General features: G+C 34.6%; 1 protein-coding gene across 1 annotated transcript in view; it reads left to right on the top strand.

Annotated features, from left to right (window-relative positions):
- Positions 1-532: 532 nt before the first annotated feature.
- Positions 533-26,905, top strand: part of LOC114361783 (mucin-5AC) — a 65,135-nt gene continuing 38,762 nt past the window's right edge. Inside the window, exon 1 of the mRNA XM_028316965.1 lies at positions 533-836. The gene's annotated coding sequence lies outside the window, so the exon portion shown is untranslated. The remainder of the gene's footprint in view (positions 837-26,905) is intronic.

The raw sequence follows: 26,905 nt of genomic DNA, 5'->3' as shown, positions 1-26,905 counted from the left end.
AGTGAGCCAGTGCATAATTATTATATCACAGATTATATGAATTTCCCAATAGGCTCAGTAATTGGATCATACATTTGCATATTATGTTTTCCAATAGATCTACACATTCACGCCTTTTCGACGTTACACATATTTTAACAATTGAAGAATGAAAATTACCATAAACGTCGCGAAACAAATACAAAACAGCTGTTCATAACTCTTTGCTTGAACACATTCCTGAGCTGCGCCTGCACATAGCCTAGTAATCACATTTTTTCCGTTCCCTGCCTTCACCACGCAAGGAAATAAAGCAACACTCGCCTACAATTTCAATGAACCGTGACCAATACTTTGCATAGCAATAATTTGCCTTAATCTTGCACAAATATTCCTAGGTGTTCATAGTAAAAATGCATTTTCCATCACGTGCGGAGCAGCGAATCCTCTGTTTTTCTCTTTCCCTTACGTGGTAGAGCGGCTGCAAGGCGACGACCGCAAGGTCTCGCGCGCAGCCTAGAGTCGCAAGCACGCCGCGCACAAGTAAAAGTAACTTTTAACAATACCTTGTCGGCGCCTGCGCGCTGCGTACGTCAGTTTTGCCAACTCTTGCAGCGCGGCACTACGTATCGCTCTTTCGTTTTTTTATGCTTACGTTTGCGCCGGTCCCAGAAACAAACGAGTTTTCGTGTTTACCTTGGACCTTTCCCTGATGGATACCGTCAGAAAACTGTTGTGATTTTCCTATTGCTCGTGCTTTGATTTTATGTCAAGTTGAGTTTGTACGTTGATGAAATTTTGACAATTTCATAGTTGTTCCACCTGCCGGCAAAATTGGATGTTACACTCACTCGAACGTAAGTATAAATATTTTTTAGACTTAATTAACATACAAATTAAATAAATAACATAGCATAACGTAGGTACAAGGCTAATTATGAATATGTAAGGTAAACGCGTTAATAATTCAGTGCGGAAAGAGATTTTTTTTGCATCTATTAATTATATCAGTATACCTACCTACATTCCATCTAAATTAGTTTAACCCTGGAACTAAACATAGATTAAACCATAAAACGATAGAACCTTAATTATTGTTTGCATCGTATTTTTTGTAGCTCTATTCACGAGATATTTTTCTCATGACTTATACTGACCCCTGCACGTATGCATTCGATTTCTACCAAGTGCATTTTCTAGTACGATAAGCTTATATTAACAATAATTACATAAATAATGATTAATAAAATCATCTATTACCACAGCCGAATGCAATACTGATAAATTGTTGTTATGCAGTTCATTTAGTCTGTCATATTATGCTAAACGTACGAGTATCTAGGTTTTAGTACTGTAAATGTACATTATGTAAGGGCAAATTATAAACAATTTCCCGTTTGCTGCGGCCGTTTGTATCGTTTTCAACATAGTGGTTTATTAATGAGGTGACGAAAGTAGCGACTTACTAGTTCAGGGGCGTAATATCAACTCTTAAGGAGACTCGATGTAGTACATACACAACTAGCAAACGCTTATTGGCTTTCATAATCAATGATACTAGAACTTAGCAAAAGAGAAATTACGAATGTCGTTTATTTATTAAATTGATATGAGGAAATGGGGACAACGATAATGCAATTAGTACCCATTTAATTAATCAAGAAATCAATTATCTACACTTTATAAACAAGATTCTCTAAAGTCAAGGTTTTCTAATTAAACCCACTAAACCGTGTAAATCATAGCAAAATAGTATCTAGGTACAATTAAGTGATTTTTTTGCCAATATCGACACTAAAACAATGTTTCCATTTTAAGACCTCGTTGTGCAAATACAATAGTATATTTAACATAGTGTAAAATATCGTCTTAAGAGTATGAACATTTCGACTAGAATATTTATAAAACGTTTTTCCATAATATGTTTGTAACTGTCACAGTCATCTATACAGGGTGTTAGGTAAATGGGTATATGAGCCGACACTAGCCCATGTTAACATGGTCATATAAATGGTATGATGAAGTCAGAAATATGTTATCATCATTTTATTTTTTTAAATTTTCAAACAAAAAAAAATTATAAAATCCGATTTGTATGAAAATTAAAATAATTAAAATGAAGATATCAATTTTCTGACTTCACCATACCATTTATATGACCATTTTAACATGGGCTAGTGTCGGCTCATATACCCATTTACCTAACACCCTGTATAAGTAAATATTTATTCGGTAACATGCACTACATAGTTGATAATACCCACAACCCCGTGAAAAACTCCTTTATTTTCATAAAGATTGAAAAATTAGACCCTCCATATTTGGCTAGTCTATACTATTTTTACTTTTACTATAATATTATAAAGCTTTTCGGATAGATCCAGTTTATTCTGTAACCTATTAATATTTGGCTAGTCTATACTATTTTTACTTTTACTATAATATTATAAAGCTTTTCGGATAGATCCAGTTTATTCTGTAACCTATTATTAATACCGTTCGATAGAGCTTATGAAGCACTTTCAGGATCAGTAACTAGTTTATTGATATCTTGTATAGTTTAGAAATAATCGAGTGAGATCACTTATCGTTTCCACCCTGTAGAAGGGGTCTGTTTTCAAGTGCATTCAGATTGTATTCTTATCTATCATTAGGCTCAACTACTCACTAAATGTCAACCACCATAAGGAGTTAGAGCAATTAATTTACACAATCTTGGTTTGTCTATATATACTGGGCAGGGTAAAAAACTTCGTCACCGCGATGCAGGATTGTATGCGCGGTGGAGTTTGCCATAGTAAGANGCTAGTTTAATTCCATAAAATCAATGTTTAAAATGAACTTTGGCAATAACCCAATATAGCAATACTCACTACATCAAACACTATCTTACGTCCTTATTAATATGAGGTCTCACAGTGTGCGTGAACGCATAGGATGACATACGAACCAATCACAGAACTTCAATCTATTCAACGCTGTGCGTTCCATAAGCTAGGCTTCACTTTTGAGCAAGTATCGTTTGTGAGTACGGGCGTTAGTTTACAATATCTTATCTAAAGCCACATCTTTGTTTGACATTGATAATTCAGCAAACAAGAACATGAATTTGCCAATAAGTTTCAATAACTGTAGTTCATATAAGAGTCGATAGTACAGCCTCAGGCTTGAGGGCAAGTGGTCACCCGGCCAGTCGGCAACCAGCCTAGTGATTAGGCAGCCTGCAATCGGATCAACAGAACTGGTTTGGTTTCTTACTTATTGTGGACACGTGTCGTGTCTTGAATAGCCACTAGTACGAGTACGGCTATCACAATATCTTAGCGCAGCTCTATTATTAATACACCAGTAAAATACGTAACAGACCATGCTGGACTAGTTGTTTCAGCTTATAAATCTGTTATTTAACAACAACACGGACACAATACTAATAAATTAGATTTAATACTGGAAAATATTAGTATATATTTTTACAGTAACTAGACATAAAGTGACAGGTAATAATTTTAACAAAAAATCGCAACTTTTTTGGATCATCGATCAGTCGCTGGCATTCGTTTTTTTTTGTTTTTGTAATTTCTAACTAACAACCAAAATGCATCAAATACTTTAATTTATGTAGTTAGACAGTCAGTACTCATCAACCAAATGTAAAATACGGTCAGGTATGTAATACCTGCTTGCCTGTATGCACCGCATGCCATTTATTAAGACTGTTGCATTGGTACTGACCATAAATATACTTTATGATTAAACAGTAAGAGGACAAATTTTATTGGTCCACAAATTTTATTGGTCCACATATTTTACTGTCTCTTTTCTGTAACACTTGTATTGTACCTGTTCAATGACCGCATAACCTCGTGGATTTAAAAGTTTAAAAGGACAACATTTTAATCCGATCGAAAAAGTATAAAACAAGTAAGGTTGGGTCGCCTAATATGGCCTGCTTGCCAATAAGTCATGTCTTTGAACTGACAGTTACTGAAAAAAAAAATATTCTTTTGCTAACTCTACTTTTCTGAAAAAAAAAACAGGCTAATGACAATAAAAGTGATTTTAAAAGATGGACCATAATTACAACCGGACCTCATTAGGCAAATCTGTCTTAGATTTATACATTTTCGAAGAGACTTTAGCTAAAGTTCATGCAAAACACGTTGACGCTAAACGTTTGTATCGATACAACCAGAATACATATCGCAGAACCTCATGGGCATAACTTATGGTAGACGAAAGCAGTTATATCAACTATCGTATTTAACTCACGAATTGCCCATACGCATACTTTACTTTCCCCTATCTGATTTGCAATGCATAGGATACGATAAAACCTACTAGAAGGCTTTATAGTTGGCGTTTTTTATTCGGATGCCTTCATGCATATTCAGTTTAGATTGCTAAACTCGACGGTAACACTAAGTGCCTATATTGGTACATAAATGAGAGTGTGTGCTACCAGGAAAAGGGTATTTTTATACCTGCCCCATAATATCGAAGTCGCTAATGAGAACCTTTTCGTTTAACTTAATAATATGAATGTAACATTAAATACTTTTTTTTTTTCGGGAAAAATGCATATAATTGAGTCCCTATCCTGTATGTATATACATAATTACATATATCGCAATCAAAATCAAATTTCAAATTCTTAGTATTAGGTATTAACTTGATTTGCTGTCATCGTCATCGTTTAATCCGTAGGTACTTACTAATTTTCTGAATTTAGTAATTCTATTTCAAAATAGATTGCATATTCATCGATTTCGATTTCTTTTCCGTTATCATAGTATTTTTTTGCAGTCATAGTGAGTCGCGTAGTTTACTATACATCTTGCATTGAAGGATAATTCGATTGGCTGCATTATGTGGTCACTGAATAGTGATGAGGAAACATACTTTACCTTCAAATTGCATAGACTCGCCTTATACCAACATACACCCACTCTCGTCTAGGTGAAAAAAATCACAAAAACATGTTAGATAACTAGACTAGCTACGTCTCTACAATCTTGTTTCGTATTCAAGTGAAAACTTTAGTTTGCAAGTCACGTGTAGGTACTTGTATTAGAAAACTCTACGTTTACTCATGTATTATGATACAGTATTAGGCGTCTATTAATTGCAAGAACATTATGAAATCATCTTTATGAATGTCAAAATTCCATCATGACTGTAGTAATTTGAGTTGATATTTTTATGGTAAGTGCTTCAGAAAAAAAATTGGCATTGAAAATAATAGATAGGTACCTAATTATGATAGAATTGATTATGAGATGATATTAGTTATTTTTTCCTAAACTAAAGAAAATTTTTTGCTGAGAAGTATGGCAATTAAAAGTTAATAAAAGTGATCCATAATTAATTAGATTATAACTTCATTCCTTTTGGATCCATGAATTGAATTCGTACGTTAACTTGTTGCACCATGTCAATTAATAAGTCTATTTATTGAAACTGGTATATCAGATGTTATTTAAGACGGTATTTACAAAATCTGGCATTCAGAAGTCTAGTCACGCTTAAGAGATCATCTGGTAGGTGCAGCATTCCTATCTCAGAATATCTAAGAAATTATTCCACAAACCTGTAAAGAATTACTTGTTCCTGCACTTACAATAATTTTCGTATTTTAAACATGATTTATAGCTTAGAACGGAATGAATGTAATACGTTCGTCATTTCAAAATCCACCATCTTAGCATGATGAAACATATTCTAGATGAGCTAATGTCACTAGCGAATTAGGTTAACGATATAGTTTATTCTTTAGGATCAATAATAATTATCCCATTTACGACGACCATAAAGTCTGCTTAGTAAGAGGGTAATAGAGCATTTAAGTGAATTCATCAATCAATTCTCGACCTTAAAGGTGGCGCAATTAATAATCGCACGCGCCCACCGACCCGGTCCACCGAACACTTTCCAACGACCCAGCAACAGAAAGCCTGTTTTTTTAAACCTGAAATAATAAAAAAAAATAACCTTGGACACTTATTGATTTCGAACTCTCGCCTAAAAATAAACAAAACACTGCCTTTCGATCTTATAAACCAAAACGTTTCTTTTGCAAAAACGAAAGTGTTCTACATTCGCATTAATTACAACTGTTTACATTGCAATAGATAGTGTTAATTGTTACGATACAAATAGTTGTAGACGACAAGAAAGAGGTTGCATAATGCATTGTTAGAGGATGCGATACGGTCGGCGAGTGTGTTGTTTTATCTTAATAAATACCATTGACAATAAGAAATTATTTCCAGTAGTGCAATGTGTGTTTTCTTGTCGGCAATTGGATAACGAGGTGTTTCGACACGTCGACAGCTGTTTAGCATGCGGCCGANCATAATACAAAAGTCAATTTCTTAAGAAAGCTTGAGAATAACGAATAAAATAAAAATAAATGTTGAGCTCCATACAAAAAAAAAGGAAATTGTCAATAACTTATTAAATAATAACTTTATCAAGAAACGTTACATAACATAAAATATTCCTTTTTGGTAAAGGAACACATTGGCATATTTATTTTTTCAAAATTCGGCGCTTGATTTTTGAGCGACGCTAAGTCTATGAAGCTCTAATATCAGCCCACCGTGCGACATGGCGGCCTCGGGCTCTCTAATGTTTGATGACTTTGACTCATCCCGGCCTTCACTTTTTGTTGTATCTTGACACATGCATCTATGTACAGACAACAGCATATCAGACTGTACATTCTTGCTGCAAATTAGCACCTATCACGTCTAACATAAGATACCGCCATACTAAGCTTGATATGCCATCGAATGTACCTACATTCTCGGCTAGAACAGGTAGCGATAAAAGGTTAAAGCTGGTTTTGTGTAAGCAATCAATAACAAAGATTTGCCTAAATTGGCAGAATACTGCCTTATTAGTTATTGAGGAAGACATATTGTTATTGTTTATAAATAGACAGCACAATTTGTATGAGAGGAAACCCATGCTATGACCCGAATTTAATTTAAAATTCAAAGATAGTTAAGAAATGGGTGCAAGCCATATGAGTAGCAAAGGGTCTAGCATCAACAGGCCCCCTAGGAGTTTCCCTACAGTTTCTAATCAACCGGTTGACCAAAATATCATAATTTTTCTACTTCAGAATTCATGAATCTGACATAATAGAAGGGTTGAGTGGACAAAGGTCTTAACTAACAAAATGAGTTATGAGTGTTTGAAAATATTAATCTGCTCATACCACATTTGAATCCTGAAATGTATGAATGCTTGTCAGATAACACCTTTGTTAAGGTCTGTATTTTTGACACGTAACAAAATTTGCGTCTTTTGAGCTCATTAGTCGATTTTATCATCACTTAAAACCTATGTTCATGCAAAAAAGTTTTGTCAGATAACACCTTTGTCCACTTACCCCTTCAATTGATTTACAATTTATTGCCTGAAACCTGGGATTAGTCAGAGTTCCTGGACAGTAGTTACGTACCAGCATTCGCTGACGGCCTTAATACTAGCGGGATTAGTGTTACCATATAATCTATCATAGTAAAATATAAATACATAATAGCTAAATGACACAATCAGGAATACAATCATGATGCATTACCTGTCTGAAATCGTCGTGATTCAACCTTAACGCCCACGAGTCAGTATAAGCTCCATTAGCTTATGTAACCTCAGGCTGGTCACTCTCATCATTGAGAGCGTATTTAAATGTTTACTATTATACGTACTTGAGACAGACCCTGGTATGTTATCAAGAAACTGGACCTGGATTCAGCGGGCACGGCTTACACCTAAAGGCTTTGGAGATATCTCGCATGGCTTATCATTTGACACATTCCTTCTCGAATTTTTTATTGAAATAATAGTAGAGTTTACTCAGGGTCTGAGAAAATTAGACCGTTATTTAGACGTCAGATGGTCTATTTAGGATAATAAATAATAATAAAGATATTATGATTATGATTATGATAATACCTGTAGCGACAATAGCCCAATGGTATACCTGCCGATTCGAGGGTCGGTAGTTCCATCCTCGTACTTAGCCAAGGATATTTTCCAAGCAATACGTTTTGAACGCAATAACTTTGAAAATACATAGATAGGTATAATTGTATGAAGCAACAACGTTTAAGAATTTAAATCGAACTTGATTACTTTTAATAGCGAAACTCAGGATACTTTACACCATATTAGGAAAGTATACTAAGATAGTGTTAATAGTTTAATGTCCCTTAATTCGAATAGTTATCGATATCATAAAAACAACAGTCCGGATGTTTGCGCAGTTGGTTATTTTCTAATGAAACATTGCGGTAAAATCTAATTACAAATAATATGAAATATTAATGTCGGCCGTTTGGTGTAGTGGTTCAGAACGGACTACTATGCCGAGAGGTCCCGGGTTCGGTGTCCTGGGTGTGACTATGTATAATATTTATGTATTTAAAAAAAAGTATATAAGTAGTATATCCGTTAAGCTAGCACCCATAACACAAGCATTAAGTTGCTTACTTTGGGGCTAGCTGGCGCTGTGTGAAATTGTCCAAAGATTTATTATTATTAAAAAAGATTTATTAATTACAAATAAAAATATATGTTTATAAAGTCTGTAATTTATTAATTATATTGATTGGTAAAAAAACAAGATTTTCACACTTTTTTATAAAAATAATAGTCTCTTCTTAACCTCCTCAACCTGGCGAATGTTCTGTTTGCCTCTGGTTTTTTTTTAAATAGTTAAGTGTTCATTGCAAGTGCAAAAAGAGAGGGTCGTGCTCATGCCCCTGCCACTTAGTATAGCATCCTGTTTATTTGTAAATATGATAACTCTAGCATGTTAATGTCAAAACCTTTGCTAAGTATCTATCCACATAACCGCATCACCAAACTTCATTCGTACACTCACGGTCATTAACTTTGACATTTGCTCACGCTGATTGCTTTATGCAAAAACTGCATCGGTAGCACGTTCGCACCCATACGGGCGTGATTGCGTTTAGTCGCGAAGGCCGCGGAAGAGATGCGCCCGCGCCTGCACCGTGACGCAAGCGGTGTGGCAACTGCAGTTACGTGCTGCGTGCGCGGTACGACCCATTTGAGCGCCACGACCGAACTTACTCACTGTCATGTTATTATGTTGGTAGATCTTCAGTGCATACAGTGATATGAGCAGTCGATATAAGACTGAGAATCACCAAAAAAAATGAGAATCAGAAAAAATAATAGGTACAAGCACCATATTGAAGCTGAAATTCGACCTCCTCTAATTTGTGCTTTATTGAAAGATATTAAAATCATAATTAAGAAAGAAATACCAACACGGCCAAAAAACTTTTTCAATTTTTTTTAATAAATATTCAACAAATTCACAATTTTATTATAACAATTTATATTAAATTCTCGGTCAAGAAACCATGTTTAGAATAAAATCATGTTTAGTTCTTGTCAATTCCTAAATAACTAATATTTAAGCGTTTAACTCGACCCTGTACTATTACTTATTCTGTGACTCGACTTAGGACATTTCGTAATTTTACTCTACATTGCTTGAATTTAATAACCTATTTTAAGATTAACTGGCACTTGCATTATCGTAATTTTAACAAAATTAAAAGCGGTTGGAACAGATTTCGAAAACGTTACAGCAACTCAACAACAGCCCGTGATTATGGGTTATCTCATCCAGTACTGCTTTATATTACGGCTTGCCGAACAACAATTCTAAAATGTACGAGAAATAAAATTGCAAGAATCCAGCTCCTACAAATTGATCTATTTTCGATGACACAACAGTCGACAATACACTCTTTACTCATGAATCACCAAGGATGTATCATTGAACAGTTCTTGTTTATATCTTACTAGTTTTTGCCCGTGACTTCACTAGTGTTAAACTTTAGATTCCCTTTCATCCCTTTACTCGTAGGGGATGAATTTTGAAAAGAAAAGTCCATTCTAAGTGTCATAATAACTGCGAGCTAATTTCAGCGCAATTCTTTCAGTCATTTCAGTGTCTGTTTATAGATCACTTAGGTCTACTCGCACTTAACGGTTGTTTTATACAGTGTGAGTCACGATAAAGTGTACATATGAAAATAGATGAAACTAGACCTATTTTTAAAGAGGTCAAAAATTTTTTGAGGTTTTTTTTTTTATTTTTTAAAGAATTTTTTTTCTTCCGATTACTTATTGCAAAGAAAACGTAATAACTTTTAAACTAAGAGGTATATCCTGATAAAATAAAAACAGTAATAATGCTAAATAACAAGCAATACTAAAAAAATACATGAAATACTCAGAAAATGGCAACAAATAATAAAAAAATATACTTTTTGAAAAAAGTGTTTTTTTGGTTATTTGATAAATTTCTCCAAAAAAATGCCCGTATATATTTTTTTTATTACTTTGTATTATTATCTATCGTATTATCTTTGTAAAACTAAAAATCGCATGTCTCTATCCCTATCACAACATTTGCTATGCTTCTTAGTTTAGAAGTTATTACGTTTTCTTTACAATAAGTAATTGGAAGAAAAAATATTCTATAAAAAATAAAAATAAAAACTTAAAAAAGTTTTGATCTCTTTTTTGTCAATAAAAATAGGTCTAGTTTCATCTATTTTCATATGTGCACTTTATCGTGACTCACACTGTATTATGTAGGTATGTATGTGCCATATACAAGCAGAATGCAGACTAATAGTTAGATATTATTATTTATACCAATTACGTTACTATTATAATGACCGAAAGAGCCTAGTCGATCACAGTTTCATGTTCAGTGAAGCTTGAAACTTACATAAGATAATCCTTATGATGATTATTTTCTAAATCAGGGATATTAAAATACCAAGTTATTTATTTTTTAGATAAGAAATAATGTGTTTATTATAGACTCTATGTGAACACAGAAATCTCCACGAACGAATGCGCGGTCAAAGGCTAGTTATAAATATTATTATTATTATTCCAATTAAATTATGCACGAACAAATCAATTTTCTGCCAATGTATCGGTTTAATTTCAACAAATTGTGTCAAATTCACCGATTACAAGGCTATTTAGATTAATGTCTATTAAATAGAGTGTGAAATTCGTATTAAAATCAAGATCGTAAATAATAAGCTTTAACGGAGACACGAAAACATTATTACCTTGTTTATAACTAACATAAATTGAAATATTAAAATATGTAGAAATAGGAAGGTAATTGAAGAATAGACTTAGTACCAATGAGAAACTACTTACAGTCGGAGGCAAGACTAGCATTTTGTAAGTATTAAAAATAATGTTATCGAAAGTAAGTATTAAGTATATTTTTATTTTATATAAAGTGTATTTTCGCGACTAAAATGAAAACTGCGATTGAAAAATAAATTTCGTATTTCGAAAATGCAAAATTTGGCGCACTAAAATCGCAAATGATGTGAAGTTATCAAACTTAATAATATATGTGCGATTTTATTTTTTATTTATATTGGGCGAAGTATTATTAGCAGTTACCAAGAAAAAGTTAAATAACAAAATGGAACGCGCACTGCTCACTAAAATCTGCATTAAAAATCGATCTAAGAGAATGCTATTCAAACATAGCTTTAGAGAAGTAGCTGGCAATCTGAATAATTACATGACCGGAAAATAGCATTGATCGATATAGCACGTATCGACTCGGTTATTGTTGTTCTTGGTTATTAATAACTCGATAAGTAATCACGGCTGCGCACGCGACACTCAGATGCGCGGTCGATGCCCCGAATTGTTGTGCTCGCGTTTTAGGAACGTTTATTTGGGACACGTTGCGAATTCGTTTTGTAATTTTGCATGATGTGCGAATTGGGTACCGACTGCCGACCGCAGGCCTCAGTACCGGGATGGTAATGGTGCCGTTACGTTTGAAAGAAAATGTATCACTACTGTTTATTTGTATGAACTTTCTCAAAAACAACTTTAATTTTTTCGTTCTAGTCTTTTCTTTTATTCGCAATATACCTATTGCGCAATATAACCTATTATAGCATCAGACACCACAGCCGTGTTTTAGCTTGGCGTGCCTCTGCATTGCCCGTGAGATATAACACTTTACATGAGGAAAAACTAGCGTCTGTATCGCGAAATGAAAATAACTATAACATAGTTTAAATATTGAAATCAACCAATCTAAGGCTTGAATTCCTTTTATAAATATTTTTATAACACGGGCTTGGGATTTAAATATTTCTGGAAAATTTGGATTTTCCATAAGCAGCTAGACTTACAGATACATTAGTTTATTCTCTACATAAGTATGTATTTTTCCCTACACACTTGTAAAATAAAAACAATAATATTGGCATTAATGTTTTTCATAGACTGGTCGCATTAACCTCGGCCTTTATTAAGAACATAAGGTTATTTACTCAGTATACCTACAAGTAGACTGATCATATTACAGAACATATTTACATAGAGTTCATTAGTAAACCTCAAATATGAAGTAACTCTATAGCCAAATGTTGACTCCCAATTGGCAAATATTAGAACATGTTCCTAAATTAGTAAATAGAGTAGGTTAGAAAAAAACTACCTACAAAATACAAGTTTTAATGAATTATAACAAATTAAATCGCCAAACAGTGCATTAAATAGCCTCTTTACTGTTTTAAGCAAAATATAATGTTGTCTACTAGTGGTAAATATCCGTAATAGGCACTTGTATTTTTTTATGTGATAGGAGGCAGACTATTTTATTTGTATAATTTAGCCCACTTATCTTAGCATCACGGAATACACAAATCACTACCTGATTCACAAATCTTAGATATTATGCAGATTTTGTATTCCTAAAATGTAATATTATTAGGTAAACATTTCATTTACATCTAAAATTTAGTCCTCCTTCTTATGTAATTCTGCATAAATACGATGTGAGTAACAGTTACAGTATGTAAACGCACGAAACGCAACATTTTGTGCGTAAGCATGTGAAGTATTGTGCCTTTAAATGTTAACATTTTGTTCACTTTTAGCACTCTAAAACAAAAGACGCTAAGTATTGAGGAAAACAAATGAAAGCTATTTGAAGTTGGCAGCGTGGTAACCCTGTTCTCGGGCGAATACCTAGCGATGACGCCGCATTCCAGCAGCATGTGTGCATTGAAAATGAGCCTCACTGCCGTTATAAATAAGCTCATTTTTATTTAATTATGCAATCTTGCGCATTGTTCGCAGATCACGACTTGCCCACACGAACTTTTACTCTCTATTTATTATTTTTTCTTGACATGTTCTTGGTGTAAAAAGTAACCTACGAAATGCCTACAAAATCTATTTTACAAACTCAAATAAATTGTGAAAGTCGTAGAGGCACAGCGCACCGCGGCATTTTTGCGCCAAAATATTTTTGCGTCACTTTTACGATGCCGCCAGAAACAGACCGTAATAAATTAAACTTGTGACAAAAACCTAAAAATTGTTGCCTCTAGACGTGAATTGCATAATTTACGCAACGTAAAATAACAATATGCTGAATTTTACATGGGCAGTTACCTCTGAATAACTTAACTAGACCCAAAATAATGTATGACAAGATTTTTACTGCTCTAATTTTTGTTTATGTAAAAAGTTATTCCTATAAAATGTAACAAGTAGCAATTATAATTTAATGGTAAAAAATTTGCATCGTAATTGAAATACTGAATTGTTTTCACCGTTGTTTTTCTTGGTGTGACGCGAGTGTTACAATTTTATTGTTCTCTAATCGAGTGTTACAAGATGGCTCGCGAGTGTGTCTTACATTGCGCAGGTTGATTGTGAGAGTGTCCAGGTGATAAGTTATCGCCATCATCAATGGTCACGACCTCCTCAGACAACTCACTCGGTCCTTAACTTTCTACTAACCATTACCAAGTGACATTTGCGGGCAATTTATAGCCCTCTTTCGTTGTTAGATGGCCGTCTTAAGAAAAAATTAATAGACCCACATACACCATAAACACTAAATTTCATAGAGCTATTATGACGTAATACGTATAAACTAAAGACCACTAAAGAGCCTACCAAAGATTGTTACTTTAGTTTTATTATTTTGAGTCGTATCCGCTTATTATTATCATTACTTGTTATACGAATATATCCAATTTTTATTTTAAGTTTCATCAAAATCCGTACCGCATTATTAGCGTGAAAGATTTCTCACGAACTTCCGCGTTTTATTTGAAAGATCACGATTTAGATATGGCTTGCTATAATTGTAACATTACACAAATAAACAAATAATTATTTGGAGCAAAAATCGTGTTGAAAGCCATAAAGTTTCGTCTAGACAATTGTACGTTGCAGAATTAGTATGATTAAAGCGGTAGACGTATTATCCGCTCTAATCTGGCTTGACACAGCCACTCTGCTGTTGCACCTTTGACCTTGCACGTGCTACTTTCAAAACACCGCATTCCTTATACACGGCGCGATCCGCCATCTATTGTTCCTTGGTAAACTTTACACGGTGGAATTCAACATATTCGCGCCGCCTTCCGGACCGCGCTAACACTCGCTCGTACTATTCTCAAGTCACTCTTTTAAATTGTTTGCGTTACATCTTGACTATTCGCTATTCAAGCGGAATACCATTGCGTTTTGTTTTGGTACTAACGTGAATTTAAAGGATGCTGTTAGATAGGTATCTAGGCTGTGAGAAAATGGTTTAATAGCATTCTAACTTCAAGAACACAACAATTATATCTTTATAAGGCAACCAAAGAATCGTTAAAATAATCTTTAACTTTATCAGTTACATTACAAATTGCGTTCATACGAGTATTATGAAGCGGAACGATTAAGTTATTTAAATGCGTTCTACTAAAACATAACAATATAAAATAGTTAATATCGGGCATATCCGTGATACCGTGGATAGGTAGGCGTATCTAACGTTATTCGCGTTGACGCAACAACTGCCGGATTTAATGGCCATATCGTGACAGCTGGCTTCCAGGTGACACAAAAAGTTAAAACCAAGCAAAGAGTTCGCGCGCTAAGTGGACGGGTTCCGTGCGGTACACAAAGTAACAACGTAATAGCGCAGTTACACTATGCGGGAAATTGATTGAGAATTCGAGACGTATAGTGTAAACACTTTTCGTCGCCCATACCATAAAGTCTGTAAACTCTTGAAAAAGAGGCTGACAAAATAGTGACTGAGTTACTTGCACTGCTTCTTCTCAGCACTTGCCCATTTATTTTCCTGAAGCAGTGGTAGGGATATTGAGACGTGTAAAAGTGCTTTTTGAAAGCCTAACTTGCACAAATAAATGAGTTTTTTTTACTTTAATGTGTGTGCTCGCGGTTTTCTTCGATTGATTTCCCGCATAGTGTACCATAAGAACTATGTAGAGCACTAATTCTTTCAAGATAGAGCGAGCAAATGTACATACTAAGATACCGATTGTAATGCAAAACATCGCCGTAAGCTTAATATAGAATCTTAAATAAGTAAATTCGCATTCTATGATTATCCGTTTATGCAGTTTAGTTTATGTAGAGTTTCTTGATTCTTATGAAAGCTTTTGGTTGATAATTTGGTTTATTACTCAAAAAGATAAAGAGAAACGATATCAGGTTACGAAACAGGTACTATTACCTGTTTCGTAACCTTGTTTAAATACAAATTCGTGAATCGTAATCTGCAGCCCGTAAGAACTAACCGTGGGAGATTTTATTTCTGCAATTTTTTATGATACGGAACCCTAAAATTCGGTGTACAGAAGCGAAAAGAACTCGTGACTCGCGTCTAGTGAAATTTGCAGCCACGCCAGGGAAACCGGACTATTTTTATACTTCTCACTTTAACGCGCAATTTGTTTTTGTTTGTGTAAATCACCGGTAAGCGCTCGGTAACTATCAGCGTCATTTCTTACACTTTTATCTTGTATCGATAGTTTTTTGTATTTCCGCGAGTGTTGAATCATCTTGTCATCAATACGTAGAGAGATAATACTACGCCCGCACCTCCTCACAAACGATGCTTGCTTAAGGGCTATATTTCACCGGGACACCATGGCGGCGCAACCAGTCGCAGCTACCAACAAAATGTATACAGCTCTATAGAGAGTTACTCACCTGGTGTCCGTTTTGTTGCGCAAAGCTGTATACATTTTGGTAGCGGCGACTGGTTGCGCCGCCATGGTGTCCCGGTGAAATATAGCCCTAAGTGAAGCAGCAAGTCGAACGCACAGCGTTGAAGTGTGCAGTGCTCTGCACTGTTATTGGTTCGCATGTCACCGTGTGCGTCCACGCGCACTGTGAGACCTCATAGTAATGTTTGTGAATAGTAGCTTTGATAAAATAAAGTATACTTTACGATAGGAAACCATCTTACAGATTTATGATAAATAGATAATGTTGCGATTACTAAACACAACACACTACAGTTAAAATAAAATAACGCTTAAAAGATAAAGCAAATTGATATTATGTATGTTTCATACTTACCTACATACATAACAAGCAGGTAAAACAAAACACAAACAGTTTAATTGTGATTTCACTTCATAGTAAGATCTTTATCATGACAACAAACTGTTTTTCTCAGTTATGTGATCATTATGAACGCGTGCAATTGTTAAATTGGACCGCAGGTGCAGCTGTTGACCGCGAAATGCTATCTGAGAAATTAAATAACTTTATTTTATAAGATTTTTAAATTTCGCGTTCCATTTCAACTAGGTACGCGACACGACATTTATGAACGCCCAAACGTCAAGCCGTGAGTACATAATGTAACTCATTCGTAAATGTCGCGTTAATTTAAGACCCGTCTTTCTATTTTAACTTTATTTTATTTTATAATTCTTGCGCAGATTGAAAATATTTAGACAGTACGTACGACAGTATTTATATGCATTTATTTTGTTTTGATACAGTGTAAAATGATTAAGAAAATAAATTAAGTTTTCCTTTAATAGATCTGTGGCCAACAAACAGACAAATGATCGTATCAATTATTTTTATGCATTAACTAGCGGCCGCCTGCGACTTCGTATGTTTGGAATACTCTCGACTCTCTAAAGCACAACATTTATAAAAATTTTGCTGCGGTAATGCACTCTATTGTAATTTGATAATAAAGACAAATCTCGATTAATATGATGTGTCCTTTTTTTCCATGACTTGGTATTCGGTATTCGGCCGAATAGTACCTATTATTCGGCCGAATACCGAATACCAAAAAAAGTGGCCGAATAGGCCGAATACCGAATAGTAGCCGAATATTCGTGGCATGTCTAGTTTGGATCTCGTTTTACGTATCGTACGCGTGGAGTTTCGTAAAATCCTTTCTTAGCGGATGCCTACGTCATAACAATTACCTGCATGCCAAATTTCAGCCCGATCCGTCCAGTGGTTTGGGTTGTGCGTTGATAGATATTCACTATGTCAGTCAGTCAGTCACCTTTGGTTATACTTATTTATTATATTTATATTTAGATGTAAAACTAAACGAAACCTTAAATCAGGACGCAGGACGTCTTGTTACTCTACATTAGTACAGTACTGCAGTTGCGATCTTCGTGGTAGAGGTCAATAACGCTCCTGAAATATTAAAAAATATGCAAAATCCTCCAAAACATTGTCACGCGTGTATCTTTAAAAACTACTGGACCGGCTCGGACACAATTAACCTACTATTTCCATTCCAACCCGCCCGAACATGTCGAAATACCATTAATAAGGCAATATTATTTATAACGACCGACTTCATAGGCATCCACTTAATTACTGGTAAACAATGGCAAACTGGTACTAAAGTTGTCATTACACACTTTTCTGAGCACTTTTATAGTTCTACTCTTAAGCATTAAAAACGTAAAGTTGATTGAAATCATCAGAAATTTCAGTCAATTAGAAAAGTTTTCTCAGTCCGTTTCTGAATCATTTTAGATGTTACTGGCATAGTTCATTATCAGGTCATATTGTTTTCAGTACAAGAAAACGACCCTCTCCAATAAATCAGTTGAGGCTATATAAGACCTACTACCGTATACAGTTAATGAAATAAATAGTCATTGAACGCTTATTTACCGATCAACTTTTACAATTTGTTTGTTTTTTTAGGTATGATTTATGTTTATACATTTTGTTTCTGTTTTACATCGCCTGTATCAACCCTTTTAAACACTCGAGGTTTTTTAATTCATATAAGTAAGTCATATCTCTCAACACTATTATTTATTTAATTATAAGATAAACTTTAGCACAATTAAAAGGAGCGCAATTAGTTACTGACCTTGTTATTAAAATAATTTTGATAACCCAATTTTATGGTTTTAAAGATAATCACGGAAACAGTTTTTCAATTGCATGATCTTTTGTGATGATACATAAAAATATTTATTTTAAAGTTACTCGAAAAAATTTATGCGTAAACGTATATAGTCGCTACATTGGCGTAAAAGGTATTTGTTTGAGAAAATGTGTGCGACGAATATAGTCTCATTAAATGCTTGTTATGGCGGGCAATTCGCAAACAAACCTGTGTTTTACCACAGATAAATAATACTAGTGTTTTACTAATCACTGTCAATGGTTGCGCAAGTTCCATAGCACCATAACTGATGTTGGCAACTGCGTAAACTAGCATGCCATGGAAAAACGTTTGTTCCCAAGCGATATACGCATATTAAAATGGCATTAAACAGATGCTACTTTTGTATTTACTCAATACTCAATACTCAATATGTTTATTGCTTCCATAATAGTAGGTAATATAGGTGTTACAGTGTGATAATACAGTTAATTATGGACCCTGTTGGGCGCTGCAATTTAAAATATAAAATATAAGAGAGGAGGCTTTTTTAATTATTAGATTAATAGACTGATCTTATTTTATCATCTAGATATTCTTTTATAGTGTAATAACATTTTGTACTTAAAAGCTCTTTTAGTTCTTTTGAGAATTTGTTATCATTATTTTCTTTCAATAGATAATTGGGCAATTTATTATAAATCTTTATGGCCATATTATAAGTACTTGAAGAGGATAAATTTAGGCGGATGGTTGGTATCATTAACTTATTTTTATTTCTTAAATGGTATTGTGGACATGATTCTTCACGTTTTGTAAAAAACTCAAAGTGGGAACGGACAAAATTACAAATATTTAAAATATAAATACTAGAAATTATCTTATATACTAGAGTCCTTTAAAATACTTTTTAGTCCACTTTATCTCGTATAATATTCAAATAATACAGGATGTTTGTTGATTTCAATCATCGCCATATTTATTTAGGTGATTTATTATGACTTACATAAACGCATTATCAACTAAAAAAAAGAGTATTTTCCGTGCGACATCAACTGTACTGTGGCTCGCAATACTGCAATACGTCTACACTGCGACACCATCGAGCTACACGCGGATCGTTCGCTTATCATGTCGGATAGCCTACTGAAGGAAGCCACGTAAAGTAGTTAGTGTAAATAGGTATTTTTCTTTGACCAACTAAAGTTAAAGTTTTTTCGAAGTCAATTTTTTTTACTGATTCGTGATCAGAATAAGCTACCTAATCTACTCTGTAAATATGGCGAGGATTGAAATCAACAACCTGTATAATGATGCTTAGGAAACCTTCCTTTAAAAATACTTTATGCATTGGTCCTATTTATAATAACATACCGAAACTTGCTCAACAAAATAAACATACTTACACATTCAATACTCTGTATAGTTAACAAGGTAGGGCTCTTACAATGCAACATTTCATATAAGCTTGATTTATTAACGTATACATTTACGCAATTAACTACGAGTATGTAGTGTAGGGTACCATGAATGAAAATCATACAACATTGAAGCAAGTAAACAGTTTGTAAAACAAGGTACTTAATTATATCAGTCAGATTGCCGGCGGGTTGCGCACACGCACGCCTGTAAAAAAGACATCAACGCAACGCAATATTGAAACGATATTACAATTTTTCTATAACGTTACTGGTGATTACATAAAGTGTTCTATGAACAATGTAGACATTTTTGAGCATTATAGGGGAACAGTAAAATTGATGTATTATCACAATGAAAGAACTTTATATTCTTCATATCGAGTAGGTACCTACAAAATTAATTGGGGTTTAAGTTGTTGTAAGTTAATGTGATGCTGATTCTAAAGCCCTACTACCTACCTCGTTAAAACCGTAATATATTTTAAAATCTCATTAATCATAACGGAATCGAAAATGTTTGCTCGAATTTTGCAAGCTAAAATATTTTGTAACTTAAAATGTGAAGCCAAAAGTAACAGTCTGACATTTATTTTTACTTTTGTCATACAATCGCCTTTTGATGCCTTGACCTTTGACACTCCTGAAAGTCAAAATGAGGCAAACATTCTACGAGCTTCATAAAAAGCTCTGCTTTATGAAATTATCACAAATCATACGTTATCTCAGAGCTAGAAAGAAAAATAAATCTTTTACTCATTACTAGCGTCCCAAAGCAGGCTTAAAATAATACGGGATTTGTAAAAGCGCTTTTAAAAATGGCTATTTGCAAAAAGAAGGTACTTATAAGATTTAAAAAAAATCTTATTTATTCTTAGTTTTGACTTTGAAAGTCGCGGTGTGGAAAACGGTAAAGTCATCGTTTTTTTACGATAGGTCATAATTTAACACTTTGATAATCTCATAGCAAGGCATGAGCACGGTATGACATTATCATACAGTTTGGCAGCTGTCGCTTCGCACCGCGCCACACACCCACTGTTTGATAGACAGGAGCTTAATAAAATTAAAACAATAAATAAATAAATTGACAGCCAAATAGAATTTAAGTATTACAACCACATAAATAGTTTCAGTCGCCTGGACATAGAATGTTAACAATTGAGTTATGTAAGTGTGTCATTTGATTACTAGTTATGGTGTATTACTTCTGTTAAAAGTTTCATCAAAAGTTTACTTAAATTTATGTTTAGTATGTGATAGGAAATTAATTAATTAAATTAAATTTTAATTTAGGTAGTAAATAAGGGAAAATGACACATCCAGTGGAATAATCGAGTGACAATAATTATAATAGGTGCATCAGTGTGCTTACCATGAGTTTACGTTAGGTGTGCTCGCTAGCGACTGCGTAAAAAAATGACATTTAAATGTATGACATATTGTGCAGCGCCTCTAGCGGCTACTTTCAAGAAATAAAATCTTCATAGAATTTTTTGACGTATTCGCTAGCGAGCTCACCTAACGTAAACTCATGGTAAGCACACAGAAATACGTCAAAAACGTTCAATAAAACGTGGATGCAAGAGGCGACTAAGGATAAAAAATATAAATATCAAGCCGGGAGGTTGGTCTGGTCTGTGGTCTATCCTCATCTGGATAGTCATGGGTAGTGTAGGCCAAATTATAGAGTCTGGTAATTTGGAGTCGTGTTTCTGCAGTGGAGACCAAATAACCAATGGTTTTATGATGACGAATGTATAATGTTTTTTGATTTCTGCATAATGTCTCTTTTTGTGCATAATTCGATCAGTTTTAGAAACCCACTTAGCAGCATATGAAAGTTGCATAAAGCATTTAGGCCCGTGCTGCCTTGTGTAACAAATTATTTGTTTAAGCAACAGTTTATAGCATTACTTAGTCAATGTAGCCTGATTTTCCGAAATTGCTTCATGAATATGTGCTGTCGAACTTCACGCTAGTGTTTGTTTTGAAATAATACTTAATGCTATTTAGATTAGTGACTAAAATCAAACAAAACACCCGAAGTCTTTTTTATATTTAGTCATATTTCTAATTTAAGTAATACATAAAAGCCTTAATTCTGGTAAGAAAACGCTTTCTGAGTCATCGCATTTCTTATTATTTAACCATAAACAAAATTATGAATATATTTTATTCAAATCTAGAGACATTTGAGAAAGACGACCAGCAGTAAAAAACCAAGACTACATAAACTTGACAAATCATTCGTCTACATAACATATTATGGTACAGTAGAACCTTGATAAATATCCTCCTTCACTTTATAGACACGTAATTTGGATATTCCATAACTTTTAGTTTTAAACACGCTTAAAACTAAGTTAAAACTTGACAAGACCCATCACTGATTATAGCCTTCATGTAGAGTTTTTCTTACTGTTTGCCGACATCCATGTCTAATTGCAATCGGATGCAACATTAAAATAAATATTACATGTACAGTCGACAACATTTATGTCAGCTTTGTTGTAAAAATACTATTTCAACCATAATAGGATGCCACGGTATTTAGCATGATGTCCGCTGGATTAACAAACACAAGCGCGATCGTAGCGCCACCGCGGGGTCAGATATGGCACAAGCGCGGCGCGTGGGAAAGGCGGTGGCATTTAGGTGTCAGTGGACGAGGCATCTCCGTTACCTAACATTACAGACGACAGCACATCACACTATACATTTCCGTTGCAAAATCGATTCTATTACAACTACATAAGGTACCGCAGTATTAGCTTGACGTGCTGTCATCTGTACTATGCTCGACCCGCAAATATAATCAATTTACTGAGCTACGTATGATTGACAAGCCTTTTTTTTAATGTAGCGCCGAGAGGCGTCCGATGATTGTGTGCAATTAAAAATGGACAAATCGATTATTATTGGGCAATAGTGCAGTGAATAGTGACTACTGTTCGCCAATATTGATAGTTCTACATGGAGATTAAATGAATTATGTTCAGCATAAGACGTCTAAGGTCGAGTGTACACTACGGTTTTTACACTGTTTTAAACGCGCGACTGTATCGCGATATTAAAACTTCATAGTAGTAAAACTCTACTTTATTTATTTTAAAGTGCCTATTAAGATGCATTCGGTCATATGCAATAAACAATTACGATCTTATTGCTCCATTTGCGCATGTTTTGCCTACTTTTACGATGCATTCTTAGAAATAATGAAATATGTAGTTAAAATATAATAATGACCTATTAACATCGGGGGTGGTTTCACGTTTGCTTCGATAACGTTAGTGAAGGTAGCTATATCTCCACTGCATTGTATGTAATTGAATCGCTCCAATAATTCACAGTGTGTAGAGGACCTAAGTCTGGATGATAAATAGCATCTTATAGAAATCACTGCAAAGTAATTCCAATTGCTAGGTAATAATTTTAAAATATTACTTACAACAACAGCGTTATGAATATTATCGTTAGATAACTATAAAACAACTTGAAATTATATTACCTGACAAATTATATCGATAAAACCTACATTATAACTACATTTTGCTGGACGGAAAAGAAAACCTGTAAAACGACGTCACATCCGAAGAAGATATCAAATATCGTTTCTACAAGCGGACGCTTTTCTCACGAGTGCACGGCACTTGTGACAATAATTAACAGTTGTTTACAGACATGTAGCACGAATCGTTTGCCAAAGATGTTTCCAATTGATGGCATCGCTGTAGCGAATACCGATTACCTTGTGCAACAAATTTTATCGACAATTCCGGAAATCGATATGCGATATCGGTATTAAAATGTCATTTTTAACAATTCGTCATGTTAGACATTTTTATCGTTTGGTGAAAACTTTATTAGTAGACGAATTTTCCGTCGTTTATGTAAGAGATGACTAGTATACTCGTAAATCCATTTACTGAACGCCGAATATAAGTTAGCAGTCAAATAAACGCATTTAAACGAAAATAATAATATTTGTGGTGTAATTACTTAAATATTTTAAAATAAAATAAAGAACAATTTTTAATTTCAATTGTAGATTCATTCATTCAATTATGAAAAAGACCTTTATAATTCCTAACTCCACACACAAACAAAATCAAAATCGATTATCTCCGGTGTATTTGATTTCGTCAGATACAATGACTGCTTCCGTCAGTCTATCATGTATCTCAAAGATCGTGATATTAACTTGAAACAGAACAATGACATTTAAGGCAGGATTAATAGAGTGGTTAACCGTTGCCGACTCTATTCCACGCAGTGACCGATTGATCAATGTGCAAGTTCACTCACGAAGTTTTCTTTCACGTCTTTATAAAGTTATTTATTCTCTACATTATAACAACCAAATAGTTCCAAATAATAAACCTTTTTGCAGATACGCACATACTCAAGGCCACCGCTAAGTTATTTTAGCGATAATTTATGCAGTTAAAACAAAATGTTATAATGCAGCAAACACGATGTGAGCCTTATTCACGTGTTCTTAGGCTCGCCAACACCGGTTTGCTCGTTTGCTTTGCAAATAAATGCTAAGCCGAACAAAAAGTCTCATCTTACAAGTGGCCCTACTAGTATTACGATTTCCAATACCATTGTTTGATTCCGAAACGCGGAAGATGTAATGTAACCACCGGATTAACCCAATCTGGTTTACCAAGGCTCAAAAACAATGCGATGAAACGAACACGAAATACAATTTGTTACACTAATGCATCAGGTAGTTAGTTACCAGAACATGTTTAGGCTACAGCACGAATCGTGATTTTGTATGAAGTCATTAACTTCAATCATAATATAACCATTCATTTCATTGATTAATATTACATAAAGTGATCTGTCGGCCATTTGTAATAAAGATGTTCTATCTACCGTAAGATATTAATCTAAACTTTGTTGTAGTTATAATGATATCTACGTCATTATTCGTTTCCGGTATTAGGGAATACTTAATTCTTTAAGCAAATCTTTTATCATCATCATCGTTCATGTAGTCTTTAGGAACCTACTGCTGTAGCACGACCCTGTCTAATTCACTCTAATGGAGGATTTGGCTTCCACTTCCCACTCTGGTCATACTGGTTGGGAAGGCCTGAAGTTCGCATATTTGATCCTTAATCGCCTTTTACGATATTAAAAGCAACTTACAACAACGCTTTTTAAGAAATCAAGCAACTAGGACGACAAGCATGCGTGGGTAAAATACGCGAAGTGTAGGTACAACATTTTTGTTCTTTCTCCCCAATCCACGTAAGTGAAACAAGCATGATTGTTACAAATGTAAAACCTCACGCACTACTAAGTCATGTTGCATCAAGCGGCGCCCTTCACTTAGCATGCGGGGTGGTGCTGGGCGCCTATCTGTAGTCGGCGGGCGCTCCGAGCGGGCAGCCATTAATTTCTGACGAGCAAAGGAATTCTTCACAATACAAGTAAACACAGCAGATCCATGTTAAGAAGATCGATTGAGATTCTATCAAACTGGGGGTAGAGGGACATTATCTCACGACTTGACTTAAAAACACCCCTGAAATCACACAAAAATGGTATCAAGATTGCCTTCACGCGTTAGGTAGGTAGATTGTTTTGAACATTGCAGTTTTGAAACAACCTGAATTGTCTCGTATAAAAGAAAAATTGCATCGGAAATACCTACGAAGTCTAGGCTATTGATTCGGTTTGCTGCATGCTATCAGTGTGCCTACCATGAGTTTAAGTTAGGTGAGCTCGCTAGCGAATACGTCAAAAAATTCTATGAAGATTTTATTTCTTGAAAGTAGCCGCTAGGGGCGCTGCACAATATGTCATACATTTAAATGTCATATTTTTACGCAGTCGCTAGCGAGCACACCTAACGTAAACTCATGGTAGGCACACTGATAAAAATGTAAAAAATAATGTAACCGGCTTGCCAAATGGAAAAACACGTGTTAGCCGCGAATTGCCTCCGTCTTGACCTTGCTATCACCGCGGCGTCGTCAGATGGGTAATGGAAAACCCTATGGCGCCCACGCGTTGCTAGAAGTACTAGTCCTTCTCTGCCCCTCGATTTAGAGTAGGTATTCTCCGTTTACAACAATCACGTTGGGTGAACAATTATTGTATTGTGTGATTGGTTATTATTCGACGAGGTCGGAACGGGCGTGAGGCGCGCGACCCCGCGTATGCCTTGAGACTCATATTTTTTGCATCGGACAAATCGGACACCCAAAAACTAGGCGCGCTTTCTGTCTATGAATGCGGTGACAGGTTTAATTAGGTATGTGGACAATACGACAATTGTGCAGATACAGCCTTCGATTTTCGATAACCAGACAGGCTCTAGTCTTTATCGATGCAAAGAGAACAATAGGTAATCATAGAACTCGTTTTTGGAATGACCTACAACCACCATCTACATCCTCCTTCAGAGTTTCCTAAATACACTATTGGGGTTTTCAAGAAAGAGAGTAGACAGGTACACTTTAAAAGACGGCAATCTTTTCTGGTGTCACGAATGTCAAGGGTAATTGCTTATTCAGTGGCGGTGATGCTCTTTTGCTCTAAAAGAAATAAATGAAATGCGTTTAGCATGTGAGTGTTTTGAACAAGGTACTAATTCTGTGTGTCGGGTAATGCTAAGGCATTAGATTTAAAGCTAGCTATTTAAATACAAAGTGCCACAATCTTAGGAAACCTAGATTCCAGCCCTGGTGCTCGATTTAGCTTTTTCAATTTAACATGTTGTATTCCGGATTTTAAACTATACAAACAAACCGCGTATTAGTGCATCGTGCATCGTAATAGTGAAAATGTAGGTAACTGGGTAAGCGTATACGTAATTGAAGAATTTATGGCTATTTGCCAGCTGATATATTTCACATTGTTTGTTCTTTGGTGCTAATAAAAATGTAGGTATATTTGCTTTTCCTTAACATTGGAACTCCTCGACTTTATTATTATTTTATTATTATTATTACGCATTTACACGTAAATAAATAATTAATAGCACATTAAATAATTCAACAAACGTGGAAATGTTGTTGTCACTTTAGTTTAATATCACAGCAGTGATTAACTCTACGTAATGTTATAAACTACAGAGAAAGTAAATTAGCACTTTGCTTTTCCGTGTGTCAGTTTTTGTTGTGTATAATCAGGCTTATTTCTTCTATTCGAATAATGTATTGACTTAAGTAATGATGCGATGTTAAACTGCATTAAGTCTTGAAAATTATTTCTGATTTTTATC

The sequence above is a fragment of the Ostrinia furnacalis genome, unplaced genomic scaffold (assembly GCF_004193835.3).
Source record: "Ostrinia furnacalis isolate ACB-3 unplaced genomic scaffold, ASM419383v2 OfSCF0375, whole genome shotgun sequence".
NCBI lineage: Eukaryota > Metazoa > Arthropoda > Insecta > Lepidoptera > Crambidae > Ostrinia > Ostrinia furnacalis.
The sequence above is the reverse complement of the archived record's forward strand: the minus strand, read 5'-3'. Positions and strand labels throughout refer to the sequence as shown.